Source organism: Pan troglodytes, chromosome 11 (assembly GCF_028858775.2).
Source record: "Pan troglodytes isolate AG18354 chromosome 11, NHGRI_mPanTro3-v2.0_pri, whole genome shotgun sequence".
Taxonomy (NCBI): domain Eukaryota; kingdom Metazoa; phylum Chordata; class Mammalia; order Primates; family Hominidae; genus Pan; species Pan troglodytes.
Window position 1 is genome coordinate 43,182,830 of NC_072409.2, and position 15,017 is coordinate 43,197,846.

The 15,017-nt window shown below is 42.8% G+C and overlaps 1 protein-coding gene across 12 annotated transcripts in view; it reads left to right on the forward strand.

The window, feature by feature from the left end:
* Window positions 1-2,919: 2,919 nt before the first annotated feature.
* The window catches only part of FANCC (FA complementation group C), a 218,832-nt gene continuing 206,734 nt past the window's right edge, over window positions 2,920-15,017 (forward strand). For 5 of the 12 annotated variants that reach the window (XM_009456941.4, XM_024345774.2, XM_009456948.4 and 2 more), the window contains exon 1: window positions 2,920-3,345. The gene's annotated coding sequence lies outside the window, so the exon portion shown is untranslated. Of the gene's footprint in view, window positions 3,488-3,641; window positions 3,750-3,810; window positions 4,047-10,552; window positions 10,662-15,017 lie in introns of those variants that run through there. The other 7 variants (XM_063788503.1, XM_063788507.1, XM_063788508.1 and 4 more) reach the window with 5 other exon arrangements.

Consider the following 15,017-nt stretch of genomic DNA (forward strand, 5'->3'; position numbering starts at 1 on the left):
CTGAGCTGAGATCATGCTACTGCACTCCAGCCTGGGCGACTGAGTGAGACTCTGTCTCAAAAAAAAAAAAAAAAAAGAAAAGGAAAGATAATGTTAAATGTTGGGGTGCCAAATAAGGACTGGAAACCAGGTGGGTGGTGTCTGAACTAATTCTGGAAGTAAGAGTCTTGGTACAATGGTTTCCACAACGTGGATTCTAAGACAGTTGATTCTATTTGTTGAACTTTGAAGGAAGGTTTGATAATGTCAGGAACTTTGCAGCACTCAGCCAATTGACTTGTTTTCCTCTAGAATGTAAAGATTTAATGTAAACGATGTAATAACTTTCACCTAAGTAGGCCATTTTTCATTTTGCGACATTATTTGTGATTGGGTTCTATACTACAACCAAAACTGTGTTCCAGAGTAACACATACCTGGGCCCGGTGGCCCACGCCTGTAATTCCAGCATTTTGGTGCCACTGAGGTGGTTGGATTGCTTGAGCGCAGAAGGTCGAGGCTGCAGTGAGCTGTGTTTGCACCACTGCACTTCAACCTGGGTGAGAGTGAGATGCAGTCTCAAAACAAACAAATCAAAACCACACACACACACACACACACACACTCCCACACACAAACAAAAATTGGATCACCCATAATCAATTTTATGATTCAATTAAAAAGAGGGTTTGTATTGAAATATCTGTTTCTCTGGAAACTTTCTGGGCATTTTACAAAGTGAACATCTCACTATTGCTTAAAATATTATTAAGATAGTTCCATGTATATGAATGCCAAGCAAAATGAATCCCTATAAATATAAGTTTGGATCTTTATGCTATATATGCTTCCCATTTAGGTCTAATTTAGGCCTAAACATGGTGTCATTTCATATACTGCAAAGTTGGATGAGCCTAGCAATTCTTTATTAACCACTGAACTAAAAAGACAGAAAACTGGGATATGGCAAGACATCAATCATTAACAAACACTAAAAATGATTTTTCAGCAAATATGTAAAAGGATGTGGGTACCAAAATAGATAATTTCTCTCAAGAAATACATACTTTAATTGCTTGCTTTGCTGATAAATGCAGAACTTAAATGTCAACTCACTCTCGATTTGTTACCAGAGAGGTGACTTTCTCATGGTCAAGGTGCCACGATGAGTGCCCCTCAGGCATGTATTTCCCTACCCAGGACTTGCTTTTGATTTATCCATGTCACACTATGCACACATCAAAAACACATCGACCTCTCCGCTGTAAAACAGAACGAAATCATGTCCTTTGCAGCAACATGGATGGAGCTGGAGGACATTATCCTAAGTGAACAAACTCAGAAACAGAAAATCAAATATTGCATGTTCTCATAAGCAGGAGCTAAACAATAGGTATACATGTACATAAGAATGGGAATAACAAGACACTGGGGACTACAAAAAGGGAGAGGGTGGGAAGGGGGTGAGGGCTGAAAAATTAGCTATTGGGTACAATGTTCAATGTTTGGGGGACAGGTACACCAGAAGCCCAATCCCCACCATTACACAATATACCTATGTAACAAGCAAGCACATGTACCCCCGAATCTAAAATTAAAAAACAATCAAAAAGCACCGACTTCCTTAACTGGCAGGGAATAGTTTTGAGAATGGATGTAAACACCGAATTCCTTAATGTAGTTGCAGATTCTGCCAGTTTTGTCTCAACCTCTGGATCGGTTCCTTTTTTTAACTACCTTTAATTCTTAAACAGATTGTTGCTATTGCTATGCTATATACTTATTGTATCACTTATAAATGTATAACCTCTGCAAATTAGTCTCCGAATTGAAAGTATTCATTGGTAAAACGGGTATTTCTTCACCACAGGAATAGTTGGACATGTTTAAATACTTGAGAGCTATTTTTATTACAAGCACACACAGCTTTGTGGTGTTTTTTGTTGAGACAGTCTCGCTCTGTTGCCCAGGCTGGAGTGCAGTAGTGCGATCTTGGCTTACTGCAACCTTCGCCTCCTGGGTTCGAGCAATTCTCCTACCTCAGCCTCCTAAGTAGCCGGGAGTACACACTAATTTTTGTATTTTTAGTAGAGACGGGTTTTTGCCATGTTGGCCAGGCTGGTCTCAAACTCTTGACCTCAGGTGATCCACCCGCCTCGGCTTCCCAAAGTGCTGGGATTAGAGGTGTGAGCCACCGCGCCCGGCCTGTAGTGTGTTTTTGAACGTATATGTGAAGTTGTAGCTTTTTTTTTTTTTTTTTTTTTTTTGAGACAGAGTCTCCCTGTGTCGCCAGGCTGGAGTGCAGTGGCGCGATCTCGGCTCACTGCAACCTCTGACTCCCTGGTTCAAACTATTCTCCTGCCTCAGCCTCCAGAGTAGCTGAGATTACAGGCGCCCGCCACCGCACCCGGTTAAACGTTTTGTATTTTCAGTAGAGACGGCGTTTCACCATGTAGGCCAGGATGGTCTCGATCTTCTGACCTCGTGATCCACCCGCCTTGGCCTTCCAAAGTGCTGGGATTACAGGCCTGAGACACAGCGCCCGACCTAAGCTGTAGTTTTATGATTATGATTTATGGTTGTGAGGCATTGATTTAAGACATTTTAAAGCTTAAGTCGTCAGATTCTAGAAGAAAAAAAAATTCACCAAGACAAGCTAATGCCATTGTCATAAATGGGAGTTTGGAGAAAATTCTATTAATATTTGTTTGGGTGGTTTATGTACAGCGTTGAACTGATCTGAACTCCGACCAAACACTGTATGGAACTGATGATATACGGTAGGGGAAATCATTAACTGAAGATGCCTTTTTTGTTGCTATTGTTTAGAACGCAGTTAGAAAATCTTATTTTAGAGGTTTTACCCCGTTGACAAAGCCTCAACTTTTCTTCAAAAGAACTAATTTCCATTTTACCTCCCCTACATTTTGAACAGAATATGGAAGAAGCCAGCGCCCCTTCTCCGCGGGCGCTGCTGCTGCAGCCCTGCTCCCGCCGGGGCTTCCGCGCGAAACCGGGAACACTGGAGCAGTACCGACTCCGCTCGCCTAGAACCCGCCCCAGCCGGGCCCACTTCCGCCAGAGCCCTGGCCGCGCCCGCCCCGCCCCACGGACCCGAGATTCGTCGGAATTTTCCCGCGACGCCGCGGGAGCGCGCGGGGCCGCTAGCCAGGCCCCAGAATGCACTGCTGACACGTGTGCGCGCGCGCGGCTCCACTGCCGAGCGACCGCGGGAAAATTCCAAAAACACTCAAAACAAAAAGCCGATACGAGGCAAAGCCAAATTTTCAAGCCACAGATCCCGGGCGGTGGCTTCCTTTCCGCCACTGCCCAAACTGCTGAAGCAGCTCCCGCGAGGACCACCCGGTAAGCGGCAGGCCGCAGAACGCAGCGAGGGCGGAGGCTTCCCTCGGGGGTCTGGCCGACACGTCAGCGGCGAGAGCGGGAGGAGGAGGCGAGGGGCAAGAGGGAAGGCTCGCGAGAGCGGGTGGGCCCGGCGCGCCTTGCGGTGGGTGAGAGGGGTTCCCGCCGGCGCAGGGCTGTGGCTAAGGCTGAGGCGGGAGGCGGGAGGCGGGAGGCGGGAGGTGGGAGGTGGCGGGCGGTGCCAGCCCGCGGGGCGGGGCCGGGGCGGGGCAAGCCGGGGCGGGAGCCGGCGCTGGGGTCGCGCGGAAGGGAGCCCCCGGAGAGGCGGGAGCCGGGGGTTGGCGTTTTGGTTCTTTTTGTTCATTGAGCGCAGGCAGCTATGTCTTCTTCAAAGGAGAGGAGCAAAGGTGAATTTCTCTGCCTCGGACCCGTGGGAGCCGTGAAAAGCTCGCCCCTTTGAGCCGGTCGCCCTCTACAGCTGGCCTCGTCCTCCCCGTCCCTCACACCCCTGCCCCCAAGCCCCAGTCGCCGGGGCGCCAGGAGGGGCGAGGTCCAATTAGAGGAGCCCGGGGCGCGGCTGTTACCCCTCCCGCCCTCCGCCTTTCATTCCCGGAGGGAGGCGGGTTCGCAGAGGCCAGTGTCTTCCCTCCACTCTTTTTGTGGACGCCAGGCCATATCTTCAAAGCCCGTGAGAGATTTTTCAGGTGCTGTTTGTCTGTTGGTTTGCTCTTTTTAATTTTTTAAGTGGGTGCGTTTACAACTACGAACCCCTCTATGATCTTATGTGTCCAGCGCACCGAATGGGGGGAAAGACTTGGAGTTTTATAACATGGGAAATTGGGTACCAGAATCTTACGGGAAGAGACCAAGAAGTTTTCTAGCAAAGTCCTGTGTGTGCCTGGACTTTTGTTCTAATCTGAAACTTGGAAAACTCCCGGGCATCTGATTTTATTCTAACTTGTGCCCCATTTAATGCATCTAAACTGTGATGTGATTTGACTTAGCATTTATCAAATGAGCAGAGCACTTTTGGGCCACCCAACTTCAGCTCTTTGTGGCTGTCACTCACTGTCAGTGATATGCCCTCAAACAGATCGTTTTCTCCTTACTCCCCTGAAAGGTTGTTACAAACAATAGAATTCATACCATGTGTTGAGATCATTCATTACCTAAGCTTAGATAGAAAACATGTTCATTGCGACTTTATACATTACACTTGAATTGATGTTTCAATGTAATGTGCTGTACCAGAGTCACCTGGAAATAAGCACTCATATACATTATTCATATACAAGAAAGGCTGCATCGAAAAAGAATTTGTTTTCCTAGATATATCAGAGATCTTTTTCACCAACCCACTACTCCCAGTAAAAGAGCCTGCTTCTTGAGAACTGGACTAATTATACTTTGTATATTATACATTTGAATTTATTTTTGCTTTATTCGGTCATATTTTCTCTTGATTTCTCCAAAAACGTTTACCAAGGCATCAGAAAAGAAAAGCAGGCTCTATATTGGTATTTTTTGTTTTGTCCTCTAATAAAAAGCATTAACTTGATTGATTGGCTGGTTGTGGAAGATGTGTTGCTGCATGTATGTGCAACTGTGCATGTACATTTTAAAACAAATGGTACTTTTAACCAGTTCCGTATTTCAGCAGGTAGTTCCAATAACAATTATACAAATTTCGTGTTTATGAGAACCAGCTACAGGGAGGCCAGCCTGGCCAGTAGAAAGTTGGATTGATTATCTGGGCCATGGAGAGAGCCAGAGGAAACTCACATGAGTGGTAGTTCCAAGTTGGTAGTGTTAGGGCCTCAAATCAGGCTGGAAATGAGCACCAAATGATTTTTTAAAGTTTTATTTTAGGCTGGGATATGTGCATTCTCTGTCTTGTTTGTGGATCTTGAGTGATTGACTTAATGTGAAAGAATACATACAGGAGAAGCACCTTGGAAGTTTTGCAGTGTTTTAATAAAAATGCAGAAGTGGAGAAGGAAAGGCAATTCATATACCAGGCATGCTCTCGTGGTGGCTCATGCCTGTAATCCCAGCACTTTGGGAAGCGGAGGCAGAAGGATCACTTGATCCCAGGAGTTTGAGTCCAGCGTGGGCAACAGAGAGAGCCCTGTCTCTACAAAAAGTTAAGAAATTAGCCGGCCATAGTGATGCGGGGCTGTGGTCCCAGTTACTCGGGAGGCTGAGGTGGAGGATCACCTGAGTTCAGGAGGTCGAGGCCACAGTGAACTGTGATTGCGCCACTGCACTCCACACTGGGCAGCAGACTGAGACCGTGTCTGGAAAAATAAAATTGGTAACAATTCAGATTGGCCACCAGAGTTGGACTGGGGGCTAGCAGGCAATGGTTTTACCTCCATTTTGAGATTGGCATCTTCTAACTCAAGTTTAATACGGGACTGAGGGGAAGAGACCTGCATGCCTTTTATGTCAGCATTACGCTATCTTGATTATGGCAGCTTTATAGTAAGTTTTGAAATTAAGTAGTGTAAGTTATCCAATGTTTTTCTTCATTTTCAAAATTGTTTTGGCGGTTCAGGGTTCCTTACATTTCCATATAAATTTTAGTGTCAGTTTGTTATTTTTTTTCAGAAAACCGTGCTGTGATAGACTTTGTAGGAATTGCATTTAATTTTGCATATCTATTTGGGGGAGAATTGCCATCTCATCATGAACATGGAATCTCTTTCCATTTGTTGAGTGCTTTAATTTCTCTTAGCAATATTTAGTAATTTTCAATGTACAAATTTTGCCCTTTTGTAAATTAATTTTGAAGTTTTATTTTTGATGGTATTGTGAATTGAATTATTTTTAAAATTTCATTAAAATTTTTTTATCGATAAAGTGAAAGCAAGTTTTTTTTTTTTTTTTTTTTGAGACAGAGTCTCGCTCTGTTTGCCCAGACTGGAGTGCAGTGGCACGATCTCGGCTCACTGCAATCTCCGCCTCCCGGGTTCAAGCGATTCTTCTGCCTCAGCCTCCCGAGTAGCTGGGACTACAGGCACCCTTCACCACGCCCGGCTAATTTTTGTATTTTTAGTAGAGACGGGGTTTCACCATATTGGTCAGGCTGGTCTCAAACTCTTGACCTCGTGACCCGCCTGCCTCGGCCTCCCAAAGTGCTGGGATTACAGGCGTGAGTCACCGCGCCCGGCCGAAAGCAAGTTTATTAAGAAAGCAAAGGAATAAAGAATGGCTACTCCATAGGTAGAGCAGCGGAATTATTTTTAAAATTTCATTATGGATTGTTGTCAGTATATAAACATACACTTGATTTCACTTATTAATCTTATATCATGCAACCTTCCTTGTTGAACTTGATGATTACTTCCAGTTTTTTGTGAATTACACAGGATTTTCTACATAAGGCATCATGCCAATATAGTTTTACTTTTCTTTCCATGTGGATGCCTTTAGTTTCTTTTTTGCCTGATTAATTTTTTTCTTACCTGGTTCGACCCTCCAGCACTTTGCTGAATAGACATGGAGTGTATATTATTGACTTATTTCTCATCTTAGGGGGAAAACATTTAATCTTTTACCATTAGATACGACGTTAGCTGTAAGTTTTTCATAAATGCACTTTATCAGGTTGAGAGATTTTCCTTCTGTTACTAGATTGTTGAGAATTCTTATGAACAAATGTTAGAAATGTTGCTTTTCTGCATCTATTGAGATGACTGTGGTTTTGTTCCTTTATCAATATGATTTATTAACTGATTTGTGTATTTATACTAACCTTGCATTCTAAATCCCATTTAGTCATGTTATATAATCCTTTTTACATATTGCTGGATTTGGTTTAATAATATTTTGTTTAGGATTTTTGTATTATGTTCATGGTAATGTTAGTAATATTTTGTCTTGTGATGTCTGTCTGGCTTTGGTATTACCGTAATAGTGGCATCTTAGAATGAGTTGAGAAGTGTTCCCTCCTATTTTTTCAGAGTTTGTGAAGGATTGGTATTTTTTTTTCTTTAAATATTTGATAGAATTCACTCACAAAGTCATCAGTTCGTGGATATTTCTTTATAGGGAAATTTGTAATTACAAATTCAGGTTCTCCAGCGCACGCATGCTTGTGACTTCTCCGGTGAAGGTTGTCGTGCGCGCACCTGGCCGTGACTCCTCCAGAGCGAGGTTGTGCACGTATGCGCGCGCCTTCTCCATCGCCAGCTCCCACATACTTTCTCCAGCACTGGTTCCCATGCACACACGTGACGCTTCTCCAGGGCGGAGCTCCCATAGTGTGTGCGGCTTTCTAGCGCTCACTCTTGGTGGGTGTGCTTTGCCAGCGCTAGCTCCCTGGGGTGTGCCGCTTCCCCAACGCTGGCTCCCGTGCTTGGGTGCCGCCCCAGCACCTGTTCCCAGGCGTGTGCACGTCTCCAGCGCTAGGTCCTTGGCATATGTGCTTCTGCAGCGCCGGCTTCTGTGGTGTGCATCTTCCCCAATGCAGGCTCTTGTAGTGCGCTGTGATCAGCTGCACCCAATGGTCAACTGTGTACCTCAGCATCCCCCTTAGGTGATTTTGTAACTGAGCCTGTGGTGGGACACCTCCCTGTGAACACCTTTTCCTGGCGCCCTAGGGGATGGGTTTCTGGCAAGTTACCAAAGGTGGTTTTCCAGCAAGTTGTGCTGGTACAGCACCCACAGAGACATCTCTCCTATTCAGTGAGCCATGGCTGTGCTCCCTCCAAAAAGTTCTTGATCCCATTTCTGGGAAGAAGTGGGTATTTTTCCTTAGGGCACCCACCTCAGCCCTAGGGGCAGTGGCTCCTCCTTATATCTGCTATTCCTGTGTTTTGTAGAATTCTCTGTACTTCTGACTAGCCAGCACCTTGTTACTCCAGTCCTGTTACAGTGAATAGTTCTTGACTGGGCATGGTGACTTATGCCTGTAATCCCAGCACTTTGGGAGGCCGTAGGGCTTGGGAGAATTACTTGAGACTAGGAGTTTGAGACAAGCCTGGGCAACATAGCAAAACCCCTGTTCTACAGAAAACACGAAATTATCTGGGAGTGGTGTGTGTCCCATCTACTACGGAGGCTGATGTGGGAGGATCGTTGAGCCCAGGAGGTTGAGGCTGCTTGGAGCCATGATTATACCATTGCATTCCAGCCTGGGCAACAGAGTGAGACCCTCTCTCTAAAAAAGAAAAAATGACAACAACAACAATAATTCTTTATAGTTGACTTTCCTTATTCAAATTATTATGTGGTTTCTTTTTACTGACTGGACCCGGACTGATTTATCACCTTTGCTCTGAACTTCCTCAAGAAATCATGAGTGGTGAGAGTATTTAGTCTGTTCATTTTCTTGAATTGTGAAAGTTAATCCTAAGGTTTCTCCCACTTCCACATGACGAAAGACACGTTTGTGTGAGAGTATGTAGGCTTTTATGAAGTGATGAAACTGCCTTTCGATGCCTTTGCAAATTAGAAACAGTATAGATTATCATGGAAAGTGGGGTCAGAGATTAGGAGGGGAGGAGAAGAGGACAGGATTAGAACTGTGGTCGACCTTATGGCATCCAGTGGGCAGGGTTCCCAGATGACCTGACTTTAGATGTGACTGTACTTCTCATTATCTTTCACCCCTGTTTTTCATTTTTCAGATTTCTGGGACTTGCGTTTTCATTTTCCTCTAGAGCACCAATGATGCTTTTGTAATTCAGAAACATTTTATGTGTGATATAAACATTTTATGTACATTTAACTATTTTAGTGGAATCTGAGATCTGTTACTCTGGTGACTACCCATAAGACAGTTTGAGGCTGCGGTTTTTCACACACACACACACACACACACACACACACACACAGATTCAGAGAAGACTATTTAAACAATATGAATTTGGCTGGGTGCAGTGCTGTGCACCTGTAGTCCCAACTATTTGAGAGGCTGAGGCTGGAAGATTGTGAGTTCAAGTCTCCTGGGCAAAATTGTGAGACCCTATCTCCAGGGAAAATAAATAAATAAATAAAAGGCTATGACTTTATGTCTGTGATTCCTTCTTTACCTGGTTCAGTTCAAAGGTATGGAATTGCCAGGCACTTTTGCTTCTTTTATAAGATTTTGGAGGTGCCATTTACCTTAGTGACTTCCAACACCCTCCTATGGCTGGTTCCTTTTTGTTGTCATTTTGTTTTTGTTGGTTGTTACTGTTTATTTAAAGCTATAACATTATAAGGCATCGTACTTAGCCTAATCCTATTTTTGTAATTATGCTTGTACATTCAAGTGCTGTACTCAATAGATTTCCTTATTAACTCCTGATTTTTTTTTTTTTTTTTTTTTTTTTTTTTTTTTTGAGACGGAATCTCCCTCTGTCTCCCAGGCTGGAGTGCAGTGGCGCGATCTTGGCTCATTGCAAGCTCTGCCTCCCGGGTTCACACCATTCTCCTCCCGAGTAGCTGGGACTACAGGAGCCCACCACCACGCCCAGCTAATTTTTTGTATTTTTGGTAGAGACGGAGTTTCACCGTGTTAGCCAGGATGGTCTCGATCTCCTGACCTCGTGATCCACCTGCCTTGGCCTCCCAAAGTGCTGGGATTACAGGTGTGAGCCACCGCTCCTGGCCAACTCCTGATTTATTAATGACCATTTGTGGTTATGCATAATGACTTTTCCTCTGTCTTTGTGCACTGCAGTTCATATTATTGCCTTATGTGTATATGCCTGTTTCCACAACTCTTAGCCAACTTCTTCAGGGTATATTCTTTTTTATTATATAACTGCACTGATGTTTGTTGAGTGCCAACATCCTTTCCTCCCTTCTCTGTCATAACAGACCCTAGATTTTCTTTTAGTAGTCACTATTCTATGGGCTCTGGGGAACACTGATACTACCTCTAGCTCCTGGGGGTGGACTTTTATTGGTTTAAGGAGTGTGTTTTATTGATTCGTCACAGTCATTGGTTAAGGATGGGCATAAGCTCAAGCAAGTCCAGTCTGAATACATCTGAGGTCTGTCTCTTACTTGGGATGCTGGAACAGAAGTATGTACTCTATTTTTGGGTGGTATGGATGTGATGTGACTTCTGTAATCGCTAAAGCTGTTTTGCTATCATGAGGGAAGCAGGATGGAGAGACAGATCAACTGTGAAGTCTGCCCTGTTTCTGGACTTGCCAGTTTCTTGAACCAACAAACTCCCCCCCCCCTTTTTTTTTTCTCTTTTGAAACAGGGTCTTGCCCTGTCAACCAGGAGTGCAGTGGCATGAACATAGCTCACTGCAGCCTCAAACTCCTGGGCTCCAGGAATCATGCCACCTCAACCACCTGAGTAACTAGGACTACAGGTATGCACCACAATGTCTGGCTAATTAATTAATTATCATTATTTTTGTAGAGACAGAGTCATGCTATGTTACCTAGGCTGGTCTTGAACTCCCAGCCTCAAGCTATCCTCCTGCCTGGGCCTCCCAAAGTGCTGTGATGAGAGGTGTGAGCCACCATGCCTGGCCTCCCATTATTGTTTTAGCTGGTTTTGCTTGGTGCAGCAGGGGCATTTAATGCTTACTAAATATTTAGATCTTCCCTCACATTTCCCAGTTCACTTGCAGCTAGGTAGGACATTGTGATTGTTCTAGCCAATAGATTTTAAGCAGGTTATTTCCGGGTAGAAGCATTTAGTAGCAGATTCCTGACCTAGCTATCTCTCCTTTTTGCAATGGTGATTATGGAGGCTAGGTGTTGAGATGTCTGAGCACCTGTCATGCTGGATCCATGAGTGACTGTGGAGCAGAACAACACCCCCACCCCACAAACATGTGTGTCCCACATAACATGTTGGACATATAGTATCAGAAAAAAGTTACTACATCATAACTTAGCCTATCTTGATGAATAGAGTTGGGTTTTCAATTACTAGAAACCAAAGGCATCCTAGGTGATATAGTATAATTTTGTAATTCTTAGTGTGTATTTGGTGATTTACAATGTATGCAGATTATACATTGTAATTGATTGGTAAGACACTTGTCTGAAGGAATCAGTTATATTTAGCCCTAGCTTTCTGAATTTGGTGTACCCAAACATGACCTTGTCCAACATGGATTGTAATGATTACTTAGCCTATCTACCCCTACATATTAAAGGTTATAATAAAACACTATATAAAATATACATTTATACAAATAATATCGAATTGCTGCTTTTGCTTGAAGCCGTTAGCTAGGAATTTCTAATCATAGGCCGTAAGAGTGGGTAACCGTTTATTATTGGTATAACAGCATGCATTTTATTTATGAAGTAGTATTTTCTGCAGTATTTGGCACCCAGAAGAATATCTTGTGTTTCTGATACTGACTAGTACCATTAGAATTTTTAGTCATTACGCTAAAAAAGTTGGCAAAGCTAGTGAAACTTTTGCTTGATGATAAGTTATTTTGTTAAGTGGTGACTTTTTGAAACTATGCAGCAAGTTTTAGGAGTAACAGAAATATTTTTATATGAAATGGTATAATATGATTGATTTTTTCTTAAAATTGAGTAGTTGTAAGGAAGAAAAGTGCAATACAAATATCTTTTTCTTTTTTAGAGATGCATCTCACTCGGTCCCCCAGGCTGGAGTGCAGTAGTGCAATCATAACTCGTTGCAGTCTTGCCCTCCTGGACTCAAGTGATCCTCCCACCTGAGCCTCCTGAGTAGCTGGGACTACAGGCATGAGGCAGACACTGTGCCTGCCATTAAAAATATCTCGAATTTTGGTAGTGACATTCCTTTGAAGGTATTAAAAGCTAGAAATTTGTTTCATTCTATCAAAGTTTCAGGTATCTTCATTTAGTTCTACACATGTGTGCTGTACCCATCTAATGTTTGCCTGAAATTGTACTGTCTTTTTGGTTTTAAAATAATTTAAGTCTAGGCCGGGCGTGGTGGCTCATGCCTGTAATCGCAGCACTTTGGGAGGCCGAGGCGGGTGGATCACTTGAGTCCAGGTGGTCAAGGATGCAGGTCCGCTGGGCAAGGTGGCTCCTGCCTGTAATCCCAGCACTTTGGGAGGCCAAGGCGGGTGGATCACTTGAGGTCAGGAGTTCGACTCCAGCCTGGCCAACAGGGTGAAACCTGTCTCTAATAAAAATACAAAAAAAACTAGCTGGGTGTGGTGGCATGTGCCTGTAATCCCAGCTACTTGGGAGGTGGAAGTACAAGAATCGCTTGAACTCGGGAGGTTGCAGTGAGCTGAGATTGGGCCATTGCGCAAACAAAAAAAAAGCGGTGATCTGTGATTGCACCACTGCACTCCAGCCTGGGTGACAGAGCAAGACCCTATCTCAAAAAAAAAGAAAAAAAAATTAAGCCTAAGATGTTTAATTTAAAAATAATTTAAGTTTTTAAAAAAGTATGTTTTTGAGGCAAAATGGTGAGAATAGGACAAGTATTTGAAAATATTGTGGTACTTGATCAGAACCACCTTTGGTTACATTGTTTTGTGGCCAAAGTGGCTATGACCAAATGACTACATGTTATTTTAAAAACATTGTTTCTAAGGTATTACTGATGTACATGAATGGATTGATATTATCATGGAGTGGTTTGTTATAAAAGCGAGTTTGGCCCTCTTGTGCTCTGTCGCTGTGTGATGCCTTCCATTGCGATGTGACCCCTCAATCTTAGACTTCCCAGCCTCCAGAACTGGGAGCTGATAAATGTCTGTTATTTGTAAACTACTGAGTCTCACATATTCTGGTATAGCAGCACAAAACAGACTAAGACAGGCAGTTGGGCAACAGCAAGTCTGAGTTCCCTTCCAGCAGCAACTGGCAGGAGTGAAATCCTGGCTGTCTTCTTTGCAGTCAAATGCTCTACCACTGAGCTATACCTACTGGCTATCTTCTTTGGACAGTTGCTGTTTTTCACCACAAGCCTGTCTAATTGCTTTACTCATTTAACTTATCTGTTGTGGACTTTGAATTTATGACCTTTGTCTAAAGTAATTTAAGTTTTGAATAATTCTGAAATGCATTCAGTTGTTAAACTAACACTTAGAAAAAAATGGACAGATCAGAACAAATTTGTCATACTTATTGGAGAAATTACTGCAATAATCAGGGTTCTCTGGTGACTTCTAAGTTTCATATCTGTAGAAAAGATTATTATTCTTGAGCAGTAAGATACTGTATACCCTTTATAAATCAGAGCTTTTTGTTCTGTTGATTTTATACAAATACGTTGGTTTTATAAGCATGGGTTTTTTTTGTTAACTACTTCTTTTGATTTCTTAATTTATTTCTAACATTACTTTGGGCAATAGCCCTATTAAAAGTGCTTTGTACTTTCCAAATTATTTCCATATAGATTATATGGGATTCTCACAATAACCATATGTGCTAAGGTAAGATAGGCATTTTAAAAACAGAAATACAGAGCTGAGCACCTGTAATCCCAGCACTTTGGGAGGCAGAGGTGGGCAGATCACTTGAGCCCTTAAGTTCAGGACGAGCCTGGGCAACATGGCGAAACCTTGTCTCTCCAAAAAATACAAAAATTATCCAGGCATGGTGACATGCAACTGTAGACCCATACAGTGTGACATGCAACTGTAGGCTGAAGTGGGAGGATCGCTTGAGCCTGGGAGGTTGAGGGTGCAGTGAGCTGTGATCATACCACTGCACTCCAGCCTGGGTGACAGAGCGAAACCCTGTGTCTAAAAACTAAATAAATAAAAATTAGAAAAGAAAAATAGAATGGAGACTTTTCAAAAAAAAATTACTTTGGCTCATAATTAAGGAATTCCCAAGAGATTGCCCAAAGGAGGATAGCTACTGATGAACTTCTTGGGTTGATTGTGTGTGTACAGCTTTTAAATGTGTCTTAATTGTTATGAGATGATAACCTTTTCAATAATCAAAAGAGCCGGGTATTTCTGGTTACCCAAACCCAACTGATTTTAGCAGAAAACATTTGCCTTAAATAATAACTTCTCTTTGAAATGTTTACAGAGAAGGAAACTGAGTTTAATGGCAGGGTTGTTGGCTGTTACCCAGGGAAACTAACTCGTCTGGTGCTCTTTTTGTTGCACCAGTAGTTCAATGTCCAAGGGTGGCTGAAGCTTCCTATGGAAGCATAGTTAAGCAAGTCTTTCGCAGGCTTTCGGTTGCATCTTTCTACTGTGTAAATAGGGGCATTAGGAGAAATGTAATCTTTGAATACTGCCCAACCAGTTTCTGCTTGGTAACGTGCCCTGAAACCCTCAATGAATGCCAGCAAACAAATTAGATCCACAGTGTATTTGATACGCATGTCTTTTCCCCAAACAAAATTCAAATTTCACAAACACAAACTGAGTCATTTTCCAAATGTTTGTATATGAATGGAAGTTTTTGTCCTGTTCTTCTGTAACCAATACCATAAAACTTCTGAAGGTCCTTGATGCATTTATTGTACAATGTTAATCCAAAACAAAACTTTATTCTGACTAAACTTGTAGATATAGAGAGATACCAAACTCATTTTTGTTGATCAGTACAACATGTTTGTACCAACCAGATCTAAAAAATGTGTAAAGGAGTGCCATGCTGTAAAGACCTTATTACAGTTGTAAACATCAGTGCAGCTGTTACAAATCTAGCAAAACCTCAGGTTAAACAATTTCAAATTTACTGAAGATGACATTCCAGACCCAGTTTTCATAACATAAACACTCTAGGAA